Source organism: Peromyscus leucopus, chromosome 6, assembly GCF_004664715.2.
Source record: "Peromyscus leucopus breed LL Stock chromosome 6, UCI_PerLeu_2.1, whole genome shotgun sequence".
Lineage (NCBI taxonomy): Eukaryota > Metazoa > Chordata > Mammalia > Rodentia > Cricetidae > Peromyscus > Peromyscus leucopus.
In genome coordinates, this window is record NC_051068.1 from 29,735,681 (window position 1) to 29,753,063 (window position 17,383).

Genomic DNA, 17,383 nt, shown 5'->3' on the forward strand with positions numbered 1-17,383 from the left:
TTAGAGACTGAAAAGGAAATTTCATTTGCAGATGTGTTATATATATGCTAAGACAGGGGCAAATTATTTTTTAATGTGGAAATGAAAATAAAAAATAAAGCCTATACTTAAAAAAATCAGGGTTACTGACAAGGAGTGGATATGAGATTCATCATAAACCAAACTAAAAGCAAAATAAAATTTAGACATTCTTCTTCTGAATAAACCATCTGTTCAAAATGGAAGATGGACAATGAAACTGCTGCAAGTTGAATGTTCTAAAGAGAAAAACAGATAAATTTCTAGTAAGTTTGATCAACAACTACAACCAAAACCAATCCGATGACCATCGATAGTGTATAAGGGTATGTAGACACACTCTCCCCTACACTTACACCCTCATGTACCCAAGAGACTATCCCCTACTTGACCATGTTGGCTTTGAGCTTCAATTTATCACAAAAGCATCTTGTAATAGACCTCTTTGTGTTGCTAATTACTTCTAACTCTAGGTTAACATTCTTTATGAATATTGGCAAAGAGAGACTAAGGTAAATATTACTACACTGTAGGGAAGATATGTATGAAAAATGAGTATATTTCTGTAAACAAAATTATTGTTTATAACAATAATATTGAATGTTCTTGATAAGTTAGAAACCCATTAGAAACAAATTTGCCAGGACTAATGCGGGTTACAACTGTTATTATAATACAAAGGGTTAGCTGCCCCTCCATTGCCTACCAACAACACATAAGCAATGCTCAGTAACCCTCCTCTGTGTATGTATTGAACTGGAGTGCACTCGGGGCGTCACCATGCTAAGCTCAAGGTCTACCACTGAGTGACAGCCCAAGTCCCACTTCTACATTTTATTTTACAACATAGACAAAGTTGATCTAAAACTTTCTCTGTAGCCCAGATAGACTTTGAACTTTGAGTATCCTACTTCCCTTTATGTCTTGGCCTGGCATAATGTTGACTAGCACTCTGTCAAAAAAAAAATGTAATCCCTATTCACAGTGTGTTTATTGAACTGCTTTGTACCCCACCGCACTTAAGTCACAGATGCTGTGCAGAATCCCTTGGTGAACATAAGCCAGGTATTAAATGGAAAGCTAACATTGAAAAGTATGTGTGTCCTGGTTGGATTGGGTAGCATGAATCTATAATCTCTGCTACTCAAAAGGCTGAGGCAGGAAGATTGCAACTTCAAAGAGGATTCAAAGCAATTTGGAAGGACATATCCAGTCCTTGCTCCAAGACTTAAGAGGTAAAAATAGGCCTGAAAACATCATACAATAATGGGTCACTTGCCTAACATGCACAAGGCCCAGGGTTCATCCCCAGTACAGAAAATGGGGGAAAGAATTCTTCGGTAGGTTCTCTGTGAACATTCTCCCCAGACCTGTGAATTCTGTAAATCAAACGTAAAGATTTTATCAGGAAAACGGCAGTTTTAAAGTATAACTAGGGCACACTTTACATGTAACACCGGTTATAATTGTGAAATCTAATTCAATTTCTTCATCAGGTGTTTGTACCAGGAACTCACTGAAAATATCTTTGAATATCTGCTGTAAACAAAAATGCATTATAAAGAATATTCACAATATAGCTGATGTAATGGTTCAGTGGGTAAGATTATGAGCCGCACAAGCTTGATGATCTAAGTTCCTTTTCTAGGTTCCACATAGTAAGAGGAGAGAACTGACTACAGAAAGTTGTTCTCTCACCTGCATGTGGCAAAGGCAGACACACATGCACACACACACACACACACACACACACACACACACACACACACATGAATAATAAAATTTGGGAGGCCTTACCTTTTTGTAGGAGGGAATGGAAGGTGGTTTGGAAAGGGGAGGTTGGAGGGATGGGAGGAGGGAAGAGGGGGATCTTTGGCATGTAAAATGAATAAAAAGAATTTTCTTGGTGAAAAAAATTAAGAATTAAAACTAATATACCTTATACGTCTTTCACCTTTTCTTGGAGACCATAAAGTACCATAAGATTTGCATGAAATGGATTTGGGCCTATTATTTTTAAAATACCTACAGAAAATGCCATACATACATGATTTGCTAGTGTTAATGCTGTGACTTGTTAATAGAATTGGCTTTTTAGTCTCCTTAGCCTTCAGTGACATTTTTGTTGTGTAAATGGTTCTTCTGCTTAAAATGTGTGACTCTTTCCATAGAGTCAATCTGTTACAATGAAATTTGGAATTCCATCTGATACTATCTCAGTTCAATATTAATTGATCACGTTTTTCTTCACACTGGATGTAAGATGAATGAGGAGTTCTGAATGCATCAATATGCAAAAGACAATACATTTTCATGGAAAATAATCACAAACAACAGATTTAGAGTAAAATTACCCATGATTCTTATTTTAACTAGAATGGCACTTGTAAGCTCAATTGTCCCTATTTTCTCAAACATGACACAACATTACAATGGGACAATCTCTAAGTTAGTACTTTTAAATTACAACTTTATAGAAGTACTTTTAGAAAGTTCTAGTAGTGGAAACTATGGTTGCATGAAGATGAAAAGAGGAATAGCTGATGCATTGCTTACCAAAGTTTATATTATTGTACCTAGGATAATGCTGTCTGTTGCCAATGGTTTAGAACATAACCTTTGGCTTCTTTTGGCTCATGGCAGTTAACAAGAACTATCTTTTTGTATCAGAGGAGACTCATCTATTCCTAGGCTCTTAAAAATAAATTTTTATGGCATAGGAGACACTCAAAAGCACTATGCACAAATAGCAGTGCACAAAATAGAATCCACCCACGCCCATATTCATAGGGCTTCCCCCAACATTTCTTTCAGTGGTGTTTTTTTTTTTTAAATCACATTGTTTATGCTTTGAATGTACTTATACCCCCCTTATTGCAATTATACCCTTAATCACACCCTTCCCTCTGGTAAACAGCTACTTTTGGGATGGACTGTTTTTGTGAAAATGCGACTTACAATGCCCTTCCTGCAGGTTAGAAAGGTTTATGTGGTATAGGTTATATTCTATCCATTTTTTCTTTGCTATAGATCGGTAGAATTAAGACAGCCCTCTCCAAGAACTGTGATGGTTCTTTGCATCTATTAGATCTAGTAATATTGCAGCCAAAATGGTTTTTTTATTGCTTAAACCAAGAATAGTTACTGGAACACAAAGAGAGGTCTCAAAATGCTCTGTATGACTAGTAATACTACTAATAGTACAGCAAAAAATATTAGCAGACATTAATCAAGAGAAGAATGAATCAAAAAAATCACAATTTTACAAATAGAGCTACTATAGATTATTATTTGTTTCTCAATTATAGTCTTGTTTGTCAACAATTTTCTGGCATGGCTTGTTTTAATGTGTCAGATTTTTTCCCCATATTATTGATGGTTAAATTAATGATTTGCATAGAGAGACAGACAAAATCTCTCAAGTGACCTTTGAATGGCCATCATAGCTAAGTTGACTTTCTCATTTCCTTGGTCCTTTGTTAGTTATATAGCTCTTTTATTCTTGCCTATATTAATTAGACTATCCATAAAGGTAATGAATTAAACCATGGCTTCTATTATAGCCACACTTTTTCTTTAAAAATTTAGAAATTAGGAAATGTAGAAAGATGTGAGGTCCACATGTTATAGATAGAACTAGAGAAACCAGAATTGTTAAACACCCAGGCTTTTTGCTTCAATGAAAAAAAATGACACCTATTCACCAGGGAGAATACTGTTTAATAACCTGGTCATCTTTTGTTATTGTATGGATCCATCCCTCACCCACATCCCCCAGACTCCTGAGCGTTGTTACTCAGTCAATATAACCCATCCTTGGGGAAGAGATCACAGGTGCTCTGCAGAAGACATGTACTTTACAAGAGAGCATTGATGTAGTCATGCCTTGAGCTTTGTTATAATTATCATGAGAAAATTTTTCCCAAAGTTTTACTGTGTTTAAATACATAGAATAAGTACAGTGCTTGAAGTTTGAATCAGTCTGTCTAAGTCATGCCAAACCAAGTTTCCTTCTCATTACATGAGGATCATTTCCCTCCCAACCATGATGCTTGCAGGGACCCACACACACACACACACACACACACACACACATAAGATTTACTCCTAAATTTTTTGGTTACTTCTTCTTTACCATATAAAACACAATATAAAATTTTTGCAGAAGGGTGGAGCAGAAGTTACCAGGCACTGAACTGGCCTTATACATGCTGGTATGGAATTCACAATGTCTGTATTCCAGGCAGGTTTTGGATTTGCAATCCTCCAGGCTCAGCCACTCAGAGAGCTGGTATTACAGGCCTGCATCACCAAACACTGCACAGCTATTATGTTATATTGATGTTTTATTCTGTAACTTTATTCAATTTACCAATTATAACAGGTTCGTGAACATGTGAGTGTTGTCTTTAAGGTTATATATACATGACCATGCTGTCTAAGTTACAGTTTCTATTGCTGTGAGAGACACCATGGCCATGGCAACTCTTAGGACAGGAAAACCTTTAATTGGGCCTGGCTTACAGTTCAGAAGCTTAGTCCATTATTGTCATTACAAGAAGCATAGCAGCGTACAGGCAGATATGGTGCTGGAGAGGTAGCTGGGAGTTCTACACCTAGATTAGTAGGCAGCAGTAACAGAGAGTGACACTGGGCCTGACTTGAGTATCTGAAACCTCAAAGTCCACCGCCAGTGACATAATTCCTCCCAGAAGGCCACATCTGCAATGATGCCACTTTCTGTGTGTCTATGGGAGCCATTTTCATTCCAACCACCACACATGCCATTTATAAAGAGAACAATCTTAGTTCCCTTCTAACTAATATGACATTAATTTTTTTTTTTGCTATTCTTTTGCTTTTTCTAAGACTTGATCTTCATATGTAGCTTAAGTATATCTCAGACTCGTTATGTAGCTAAAGATGATCTTGGAATCTCTGAGTCTCTTGTCTTAATCTCCTAAATTCTGGGATTACAAATAGGCACCCTCAGAACACTTAGTCTGTTGAAAACAGAGATCATTGGTGTGTGTTAACACATGCCTGGTTATGACATGCTTAATTTTAAAAAGTTCCATTTTGAAAGGTAGATAGTTAGTAACAAGTGAAACTATAGAAATAACAGGATGTGTTAAAGTGATTGTGCACAGACCATCTGCATGTCCCTTTACAAAGTAACACTAACAGATGGACTCCAAAATGGGGGACAGTGATCCCTGCCTCCTGGTACCCAGGCTCCTCTCTGTATGGGATGAATTTATCCAGTCCCTTCTAACAGAAATAATACAGTGAAAATAGTAGCACAGTATTCTTGTGTTAGACAACACTGTGACTCTTAGGTACTTGCACTCATTCATTTTGCATCCTCAATCTGGAGAAAGCTAAGTACCTCTATAACAGTCAAAGATCCACTTCTTCCTTCCTCCAGCCTCTCCAGTCTCCCCCTCCCAACCCACCACAAGCATCCTAAAGCCCCACAGATTGTTTACATTGGCTAAACTCATATGACATTTGAATCCACTAAACCAGTGCCCAAATAGGTAGCAAAGTCAGAAGCAACCTTTGAAAACAAATATGAAAAGTTCAAAATATTGAATGGAAGGCTGCATTAATTTGTAAATAAGAATTCAGTTCAACCAGGTGATTTGCTTCCATGCAAACTACCTAGAAACACTGGTCAGTTAGTTTTATTAGGTCTAAACTATATTGTAGTAATATATGTCATGGCTATTGCAAGGTTTTGTTATATTATTCCTTTTGTTTAATACATGGATTTTTTCTTTTCTTTGAATTTACATAATATATGTTGGAGTGGATTAATATGCCATTAGGATTGTAATTAACATAGTTTAATACAGAATTAGCTGAGCTTAATATAGTGTTACACTTTATACCAAATAATGATATCTGATAATGTCATCTGTAGACAAAAATGCAAGCGTAATGTCTTTGGGAAAGGATAGAATTACAAATGCTTTAATGCATTCAGCTTTCACTTGCACATCGACTTCATTTTGTCTTTTAATTACTCTGTGTCTCAGCCAGTTTATAAGACATGTCAAAGTCTGTGTGTGATTCCACTTGAAGATGCCTTTAAGGTTATTCTGCCCACTCTTCTGAATCCAATTCTCTAAGACAGGAAAATTAGAAATAAAGAGAAAGTTCAGTTTTATATGCATATAAAAGGAAGACATTAAATTTAACAATAAGACACTATAGGATAGGATTGCCAACAACAGACACTCTTAGGCAGAAGAATAAAGGGAAACATGAGATAAAATAGCCATTGTGTGTCTAGCTCGGAACAAGAGGAGCAGAGAGATTCAAAAATTTACTACGTCTTCCTGAAGTGTCATTTCATGGTGTCCTTGGCTGAAATTTCATAATCTGCTTCCATAGGGGAAAAAAAAACAAGTCAGGAGATATAAATAAACTTTATTGATAATAGAGTATATCAGTACAAAAAATGAGCTGAAGTAGAACCTACTCAAATATTCCAACTCTACAAGAATTATGTGGTAAAGAGGCAACGTGAAGAGCCAGATGGACTGTAACTTCAAGTTTCACTGCTGAAAATAGAGAAGTGTCACCAAGGAACCTGTGAAAGAATACTGGGGACTGACAGGCCTGCCTACTACCTCAGTGACAGAGAAATTGGAAACTACAGAAGTAATAGTTTGCCATTGACTACTTCTTGCTCTCAGATGCTTCTACAGAGAGCAGACAAAAGCATTCGTCTGGAGATAGGAAACATTCATCCAGGGGTGGGAAACAGCATCCGTACAAGGATGTGTGAACTCAGATGAGCCTTTTCAGAAGGCCTGTGCTGGGGTCCAGCAAAAGTGGACATAATTGGGCTACATTGCTGATTGCATTATTAAAACCAACAATGGAAGAAAAAAACAATCAAAAATAAGTATTCTCTAAAATAATTGCTCAAAAAACAGTGAAAGGAGGTGAAAACCAATCAAAACCATCTCAGATCAGGTAATGAAAATTCAGTCAGTACTAGCCCAAATAAGGACCATTTGCTAAACAGTTAAAAGTATAGAAAACCATACTATAAAAAGAGCCTAAAGTATAAAAAATGACATGTAACTGGTGTTTATAAGAAAAATAAACCCAAAAATTTTAAAATATGTAAACAATAAGATGAAACAAAAATTATCTATATTAGCAACTCAAAAGAATCTGGACTGTGCTAACTGGAAATCATTGTAATACTACTATAAACAATAACCTTGCAAGTTGGGAGAAAGTATTCTTAAAGAAGCATATGATCTCCTCTTATGAAAAACTCAAATTAAGCTCAAAACTAAAAATATATGATTTCAAGTTTAAGAAAAATTTCAGAGGTAACAAATAGAAGGCTAGAAATGAAGTCTGCAGTCTGGCTGATTTCGAATTTCAATGTGTGATGCTTTTTATTTGCAAACACTTTACAATGGAAATGAATTTTACAGGACAAACATCATCACAAAACCTGAGAGTTCAGATCCCCAAGGAATGCCAAGGAGTAACAGAAATGTAAAAATGGAAAACAAGTATATAAGATGGTTGGCCAACAGCTAGCACATCAGGAAGTGAGGGATAAAACAATTAAAGTTTAATATTTGCATGTACTGTGTACAGTAGGGGTCATAATTTTAGTTTGAAATAGTTATCATCAGTGATAGAAGGTCCAGTGCTAAGTGCACTCATGGTGATTATCTCCACTTCAGCTCACTGGATCTGTGAGCTGATGTTCCCATCAATACCATCTGAGAAGACACAGTACTTACATAAGCTAACACAAACAGGTTTATTAATCATAGGCAGATAGCAAATAGACAAGACTGACATTTGGGGTGAGGTGATTCCCAAAGGCACAGTAAGCTACTCATGCCAAACAGTTACTTCTGTGAATGCCCTAGGTTTAGTATTTCAAGGGCAACAGAACCCACACTGAAGGATCTCCTATTTTCAGGATGGTCTATTTCAGGCCCCAAGATGTCCCCACCAGTTCCTCCCTACATCTCCAGATGCAGCATTACCAGAATGTTCCAAATAAAGAAATGAAAAGTCTAAATAAATAAGCTCAATGATCACTAATTCTCTAGACATTCTGGATCAAAGTGCAAGGAGATATCATCTAGCCCATTTCGGAAAGCCATAATTAAGAGAAACAAGTGTTGGTAAAAGTGTGAAGAGAGGAAACCCTTAATGTTATTGGTAAACTAAACTAATATAGGCACCATGGCAAACAGGATAATTGTCTCCGCAATTTATTAAACTCATATCTACCATATAATAACTCACCTACTCCCCCCTATCCCTCCTCGTTCTCTCTCTCTCTCTCTCTCGTCCTCTCTCTCTCTCTCTCTCTCTCTCTCTCTCTCTCTCTCTCTCTCTCTGTAGAGGGGTTGCCTATATTCTCACATTTGTTGTATTACTATTATTCAAAGAATCCAAGATTCAGATCCAATCTACAGGCCTAATGAAGACAGCTGAATAAAGGTGTTATATTTACAAATATAGTGTTACTCTCCAGACATGAAAATGAGATAGAATCTCAGTTTTGTTAACCCAGATGAATTAAAGACCATGCATTATGGATAGTAGGCCAGACACAGAAAGAGAAATACTATTCAGCCTCTCTTAGACTAGGAATTCAAAAGTAGCAGAGCTGATAGAAACAGAGTAAAATAATTGTGGTTCCAGCAGGTGAGGTCGAATAAACAAAGATTTAGTTGTTCAAACTCTGTTAAGTCTGGAGAACTATGTAGACTATTGCCTATAATTATTAAGACTTTATTGTGAATTAAAATCACCAATAAGGAAGTTCTTGAGTGTCATCATAGCTCTGAGGCTGAAAGTTTCTGAATAATACTTTGAAGAAAGAATTTTTACTTAATTAACTATATATACATGTTGACTTCCCAGTGTAATGTTGGTAATAAATATTTGAGTATAAATAATATCTTCAGTTGATCAACTTAAGCAAATTATTTTAGTTCACATATTAACAAAATGTGTAGATTGATGGATTAAACCACAGGCACTTCTTTCTAATAGTGTCATAGATGGAAGTCTCACGTCAAAGTACCAGGAAGGATGAGTTCTGGTGAGGGTCCTCTCCATAGCTTCAAGATGGTCACCTTCTCATTGTGTGAACATGTGGTTGGGAGAAAGAACTCCTCTGAAGTCTTCCTAAAACTTAGTAATTCCTAATGGGACCCCTACTCTCATGACCTCATGTAATCTCAATTATCACTCTAAGTTACCACTTTTAAAATTCATCACTTTGAGTGTTATGATTTCAACATATGATTTTTTTGTGGGAAGGCACATAAATAGTGCCCAGTGTAGCTCTCTCTCTCTCTCTCTCTCTCTCTCTCTCTCTCTATATATATATATATATATATATATATATATGTGTTGTTGTGTATGTATATACATGTGTATATATACACACATATATATATGTAGATATACACGTGTGTATGTATGTATATATATACATATATATACATATATACATATATATATCTTGTGTGTCCTAAATATCAATAATATCATGTTATGAATAATGCATACATATTGTATATATACATATTATGTACATATGAGTGTCATGTGTTTAGTTTTGACTTTATAGAGTTCAGCCTAAACATTTATAAGTACATGAATAAACAAAATTGCAAAGCAGTAGTAAATACAAGAGGAAAATCCCTGTAAATTCAAAATAATCAGTACCACCCTTTCTCTCTCTCTCTCTCTCTCTCTCTCTCTCTCTCTCTCTCTCTCTCTCTCTCACACACACACACACACACACACACACACACACACACAAAAAACTTTGAGGCTTCAGGATGTTGTGAGAATCTCCTCAGCTGTATGAAGATAAAATATAATTGATACAGCTTCTGGCAGGGTGTGATAGAATCTACAAAATGTTGAATAAGTTTCATGACCCACAGAACATGTGATAGATGTAATCTCCTTAGGTGATGTCACTGTATCTGGTAAGATTGTTGTCATAGTTAGAATCTGCTGTCAACTTGACATAGAGTCACTTGGGAAGAGGGAAACTCAACTAAAGAATCACCCAGTTTAGACTGATCTGTGCCTATATCTGTCAAGCATTGTTAAATGGTAATTGATTTGGGCAGGCCCAGCCCATTGTGGGTGGTGCCATCCCTAGGAAGGGAGGCTGAGCTGTATTAGAAAGATACACCCATGTTCATCACAGCTTTATTCAGACTAACCGGAAACTGGAAACAATCTAGATGCCCTTCAACCAGAGAATGGATAAAGAAAATGCGGTACATTCACACAATGGAGTATCACTCAGCTGTTAAAGACAATGACATCACGAAATTTGAAGGCAAATGGATGGAACTAGAAAAAGTATTCCAGAGTGAGGTAACCCAGGCCAGAAAGATAAACATGGTATTTACTCACTTGTAAGCTGTTAAGTAAAGGATAATCATGCTACAATCCACAGACCCAGAGAGGTTAAATAACAAGGAGGCTTAAGGCAGGGATACATGGATCTCCCTGGGAAGGGGAAATAGAATAGATTTTGTGGGTGGACTGGGAGTGGGTGGGGATTGAAACAGGAGAGGTCAAGTGGGACAGATAGGGGGCAGAGGGAGAAAGTACTGAGAGAGATGACTGGAATTGGGGAATATTTGGGGACTTAGGGACTATACAGAAATCTAGTGCAATGGAAATTCCCTGGAATCTACAAGAGTGACCCTAGTGAAGTTTCCTAGTAATGGGGGATACAGTGCCTGAATAGGCCATCTTCATGCAAGACTCCTAGCAGCAGGAAGGGGACAGCAATAGAGCCATAAAGCCTTCAACCTACTCTCCATCCTGCCTGCAACATGGTGCTGGGGCAATGGTGGAGCAGAACTTGTGGGAGTGGCCAACCCATGATTGATCCAAAGTGAAACCCATGAAATGAAAGGGAGCCAATGCCTGATACTGCCTGGATGGCCAGGAACAAGAGGCAGGTCAGCCCAGAGACCCAGGATAGAACCAAACAGCATTGGCAAATATATATATGTACATATATTCATAGTAGAAGCCTAATTGTCATCAGAGAGGCATCATGCAGCAACCGATGGAAGCAAATACAGAGACCTACAGCCAAACACTAAGCAGAGTTAGCGGAACCCCTTAGAAGAGAGAGGGAAGGATTGTAGGAGCCAGAGGGCACAAGGACATCATGAGAATATGGCCCACAGAATTGACTAAGCAGGACTCATAGAGGCTCACAGAGACTGAAGCAACAAACACAGACCCTGTATGGGTCTGAGCTAGGTCCTCTGCATGTACCTTATGGTTGTGTCGCTTGGTGTTCTTGTGGGACATCCAAAAATGTGACCCTTTTCCTTCCACCGGGTTGCCACATCCAGCCATGATATGAGAGTTTGTGCCCAGCCTTATTGTGTCTTGTTAGGCTATAATAGGTGGATATCCCTGGGAGGCCTGCTATTTTTTTTTTTTGAAGGGAAATGGAGGAATGAGAAGGGGATGATCTGGGGGAGAGAAGAGGGAAGGAGAGGGACTGGGAGGAATAGAGGGAGGAGAACCTGCTAGCTGGATGGAATATATGAAAGAAGGATAAAAGTTGAGAGAGAGAGAGAGAGAGAGAGAGAGAGAGAGAGAGAGAGAGAGAGAGAGAGAGAGAGAGAGAGAGAAGGGAAGAAGGAAGCAAACAGAGCATACCAGAGAGAGCAAGCCATAAGCAGTGCTGTGCCTGGTTTCTGTCTTCAGGTTCCTGCCTTGAGCTCCTACATTGGCTTTCCTGGATGATGAACTCTAAGCTGTATATTAAAACTAACGCTTTCCTCCCTCAAATTGTGTTTGGTCATAGTGTTTCTCAAAGTACAAAAAACAAACTTGAACCACGGCTCTGCAGTGGACTTCCGCCTACTGATATTGATCACAGTGGACTTCAGATGGTCACCATAGCAACCTTCAAAGGAGCCACTCTCCTTAAACTCCATGTGTACATTATTTCTCTAGTATTCAAAGGAAATTGGTGTTTCTGAAAGTTTCACTGGACTGTAATATTTCTGATACAAAAATACAATCATCAAAATGGCAATCAATTTTTAGTTTCTTTACAACAATCTAGTAGCCAGTTTAAATTTTAATAATAATTTAGTCTTAGTATGTGTGTGACCGTGCTTATGAGTGTGTGTGTGTGTATAGGGGGGGGGGTGGGCATGGGTGTGAGTGGGTATGTATGTATGTATGTATGTAAATGTGTGTAGGTGCTTGTCTTTGAGAAGACCAAAACAGGGCATGGGTTCTTCTGGAGATGAAATCACAGGCCACTGTGAGCCACCTTACATGAGATCCGGGAGCAGAACTCCAGCCCTTTGGAAGAGCACCAAGCACTCTTGACTACTGCGCCATCTCTCCAAACCCAGGTCTAATTGTTCTTATCTTACTATATTTTCACCTGCCTCTTCCTTGCACACAATTATATTATTCTAATTTATCATTTTATTCATTTTTGCCAACACTTCTCCTGCAGAGTTCAGTGCAAAGCCTTGTGTTCTATCAGAGACTTTGTTAACATACACTTGACTAGAGTCTGTCCCAAATATTAGTCCTGTAATGTTATCACATACTGGCTTCTCCTCTTGCTGTTTAGAACTCTCAGACATCGGTGTTGATGAGATCTGTGTGGTCTGGTACAGCTTCATTAGCGAAGGACCGTATTTTAATTTTGTTTAAATTTTTGAAAGGAAGAACTACCTAAGCCTATTAACGATAATTTCTTTTTACAGCATAGGAATCTGAAATTGGACTTTATATTAAACAAAATTGTTAAAACTGCAGATTTGTAAGGTGAATGAAAGCTGTAAGTTTAGCCTCGAGCAGAGCTGCCAGGCAAGCCAGGGGAAAGTAGCTCCTGTGGACATTTGCCTCTAGGCAAAGCTCTTTGTTAGAGCTACAGAACAAGAGGCTGAATAGCCCACAGGCTCTGGAACAACTGCCAAAGAGACCCAAGGTTTGACTGCTTACCACATTCTCTCTACAACTTCCCTCTTGAGTTGGGTGGGCTAAAGTAAAGTCATAGCCTTGAGAAAGAAAACTGTTCACACTCTACCACTTTCAACTTTAGAAACTCCAAGCCAGCACCAACTTGTTGCAAAGGTTTTCATTAGAAGTGAAGGGGGAGAAAAATCAATACTCTCTGATTCCTGTGATCCTCCGTGATCACAGTAACACTGCATTCACTTGCCTCGTGATGAATAAAACCATCATTGCAGCTGAGCAGGCCAGATAACTCGTGAGTCAAAAAGCCATGCCTAAATTATGACATAAATGCAGAAATGAGCTTTTGCTTTTTAGCCTTGCTTCACATTTCATCTGTTCTAATGAACATAAAAAATCTGAAACATAGTCATGGTTCCTATCTTCCCAGAAAAGGACAGACTTTGGCCCCACACTGCAGAGGAGATAATTGACTAAATGATAACAGTGGTAGTGGAGCTCACCCAAAGAAATCCTGTGTTTTAATGCTGGATTTGTTATCTCAGGTGTGTTTTGGTTGCTCTGTATTCTCAAAGTAGAAAACAATGCTAAGAATGGATAGAAGTGATAAATCACAGAAACAACAAATTCTGATGCAATAGTTAAAGGGAAATACAGAGGTCAATAATATAAAACCCCCTCAGTCCATTTAGTGTTGCTTGTGTGTATGTTGTAGTGGGTAGCTGTTACAGCTTTGACCTGGAAGTACTACCCCCATTGAGGCTTTGGTAACTGTCATGCCTACAAGGCAGAGCTGAGACAGGACCCCTAAAGACCTGAGATCTGGAGAGGTCAGCTCTCTTGGTTCCTGGATGCTGGAGGTAGACCGAGCAGAGTTCTCCAGAGAACACTGCTGGACTGTGCTTCACCTTTCCCAGACCCTGTAACTTATCCCTTCAATTGTAAGTTACCCCACAAAATTAACATCCCTTTTAACTACATGGAGTTGCCTTAATAATTCAACCAATACTATGTATTTCTTGTTGTTGTTGTTGTGGTTGTTGTTGTTGTTGTTGTTTTGAGACAGGGTTTCTCTGTAGTTTTGGTGCCTGTCCTGGATCTCACTCTGTAGACAAGGCTGGCCTCAAACTCACAGAGATCCACCTGGCTCTGCCTCCTGAGTGCTGCGTTTAAAGGCATGCACCACCACTGCCAGCAGGTGTGTGTATATATTTCAAGGCTGACCACTAGGTATTGGATAACCAACTAGGGAGATGACCCCAGGGAAGACTAATTCTCCTTCTCTTAACCATCATTAGTAGCCTGTAGTTCTTTGTCTAGGTGTCTGTCCCCATAAGATTTCCTCTTCCACCTTAGCAGGTCTACAGGTGATGTCACTGTTCAGGTCTTCTTTCAGGCAGCCATACTATCAAGGTATCATGGTCATAGCTTCCTTTTCATTTCTAGAAGACACATCTCATGGAAGACATGATCCTCTGGCTCTTACAGTATTTTTGCCTTCTCTCCTGATGCTTCCTGAGCCTTAGGTGCAGGTGCAGGAGTTGTGTTGTGGGTGTATTTTCTAGAGCTGAGTACAACAGAATCCATTGATCTCTGCATTTTGACAAGTTAAGGTTTTCTGTGATGCACAGTCTGCTGCAAGAATGAAACTCCTTTGATGAGGGCTGAGAGCTATACCCATATGTGTGTATAAGGGCAAGTGTTAGATTACAGGTGAGGAATTGTGTTGTTCTAGTAAAGTGGTAGTAGTAGGCTCTCCTCTAAGATCCAAGGCCTTATCAGCTCTGTGTCCTTGACTAGGTTTCTAATACTGGACATGATTTCCTTCTTGTTGAGCAGGCCTCAAATCCAATTAGACTGCTGTGTTTTACTGCTAAAATACGAACACCACCATTGTTCCTTTAGGGATATCTTGCTATGGCCATCATGGTTGTAGATACTAAGCAACAAGGCTGGGTAGGACAATTGATCTCTTCCTTTCTTGGCATCTTGAATAGAAATTTCTGGTACCATCAAAGCTAGACCTTGGGGAGGAAGCTTCCAGGTCAGATCCAGCAATCATCTGAGTCATGTGGCTGGTGACTTCAGCAATAGTACTCAACTTCAACTTCTATGAGGTAACCAAGAGCAATAGCAATAGCCTATATTGTTTTGGGTATCTCTTGGACGTCTCTTGGACATCTGGTCACTGAAAGGGAGGTTTCTCATGTCTAATACTAGAATTTTTTATTACTCATGATATAACTTTATATACACACACACACACACACACACACACACACACACACATCATCCTAACATTACTTTTCTGTAGCTTAGGTAATTGTGTGTGTGTGTGTGTGTGTGTGTGTGTAATTTTAGGTAAAAATTAAATAATATTCCTTAAGCTTTTTCAATCATCTTTACTGTTCTTTGTCTCACTTCTCATCCTTTTCTTCTTTATTGACCTCTCTATTTCCATTTTTATTTTCCATTCATATACCTGTACTTCTATTCTCTTTCTTGTCTTCATGTTAAGAACAATTGAATAATAAATGTAAGTATTAGGAAGAACAAGCAGACAGAGATAGACACACACACACACACCAATCGCCCTGGGTTGGGAGAAGAAACCACAGCCCACCTGCTACCACACTTGGCAGTCAAATGCTAGTATGGTGAGCAAATACATGAAGGACTATAGGAGAGAGAGAGAGAGAGAGAGAGAGAGAGAGAGAGAGAGAGAGAGAGAGAGAGAGAGAGAGAGACCTGTGGAGAGAGACAAATCTGAAGAGGTGACATCTTGTTCTGGGATACTGCCAAGGGCCCAGGAGCGGTCTGTGTTGATGTCCATGGCTCCTGTTACCACAGAAATCCCTGAGGATATGGGGTGTCTAGGGCAATACTTAAGGCAATGTTGGTGCCTAAGGATCATGCAACCACAAGGGCCATAGAGATATGAGTGGCCTGAGCTGCCCCTGGGGCCATAGATTCACTGGAGTTTGAGCTGCAGCCAAGGACCATGTCTGGGTCCATGGCCCTACCACAGCCACAGTCTATGTTGATATCCATGGCACCTGTTACCATCAAAGTTTGTGTGAGTGCCCAGGCTCTAGCCCCCTACCAGGGGCAATGTTGGTGTCCCAGGGCCACTCTGAAGCAAGGATGATGCTGATCCAAGTGGTTTGCACTGCTACCTGGGACCATGGTAACATCTAGGTTTAGTCTACTGCCAAGAACTGTGTCTGGGTCTGTGGTCCTACTACAGTTGGGTTCAGTGTTGATGTCCATGGCCCCTGTTGCCACAAAAGGGTACACAGATGCCCAGGTTCTGGGCTGCCACCTGTAGTCATATTGGGAAGCAAGGGACATGGTGCAGCCAGGGCCATGCTGATCTGAGCGGCCTGTGCTGCCGCTGCCAATGGCCATGTCTGGGTCTGTGGCCCTACTGTAACCAGGGTCTGTGTCAGTGTTCATGGCTCTAGTTACCATGGCAGTATAGATACTTGGGATCTAGGACAACACCTAAGGCTATGTTGGGGCACAAGGGTCATGCTGCCAGCAGAGCCATGCAGATTGGGGTGGCCTGTTCTGCCTCTTGGGGCCATGATAACATCCAATCCAAGCTGGCACCTCCCCTAATAGGAAAGCTCACCACCTTGGGAAGGCTGGTTCCACCCCTCACCACACAGGTGTAGGAGAGTTGGCTCAGGCCCTCACCTGAGAGAGGTGGTCCCAGCAGACAGGTCAGAACAACCCAGCTACCACCCAGACACACATCCAGGTCGTTGAGTGGGCACTTCCCAACATCTACCCATCTATGACCTGATAGTGTGTGTGAAGGGACTGGCCCTGAAGAAACTAGCAGCAGGATCTCCATGACACAGGGCAACAGCTGGATATCTGGGAGGAGATTCAGTGAGGGTCCAGTATTGATGGTGTACCAGAAGCCAGGGTTCTTGAACCATACCAACAACATATTGCACATTGAACATTTGCCAAGTAGAGCTGTGTGGACAAAAGGGTATACTGCATGATATACCATAGCTCCCAACACCTCTAAGATGAATGAAGAGGTGGTGGAGATGTGGAAAAGATGAAGGAGCAAATGTTTTTGTTTCTTTGGTTTGGTTTGGTTTTTTGCTTGTTTTTAAACTAATATTCTTATTTGCATTTGTTGGGTCCTGGGGTTGCACAAATAATGGGGATCAGACCCCCAAAGTCTATTAATCAGAAGCAAACATTATTCCAAACATTGCAGGGTTCCAAAACTTCTAGATAGCTAGGACCACAGATAGAGTCAGGATTCTGATACTGTGACATTGAGAAGAGGGAACCAGCCTTCTTCATCTTTTTTATTTATTTATTTACTTTTATTTTATGT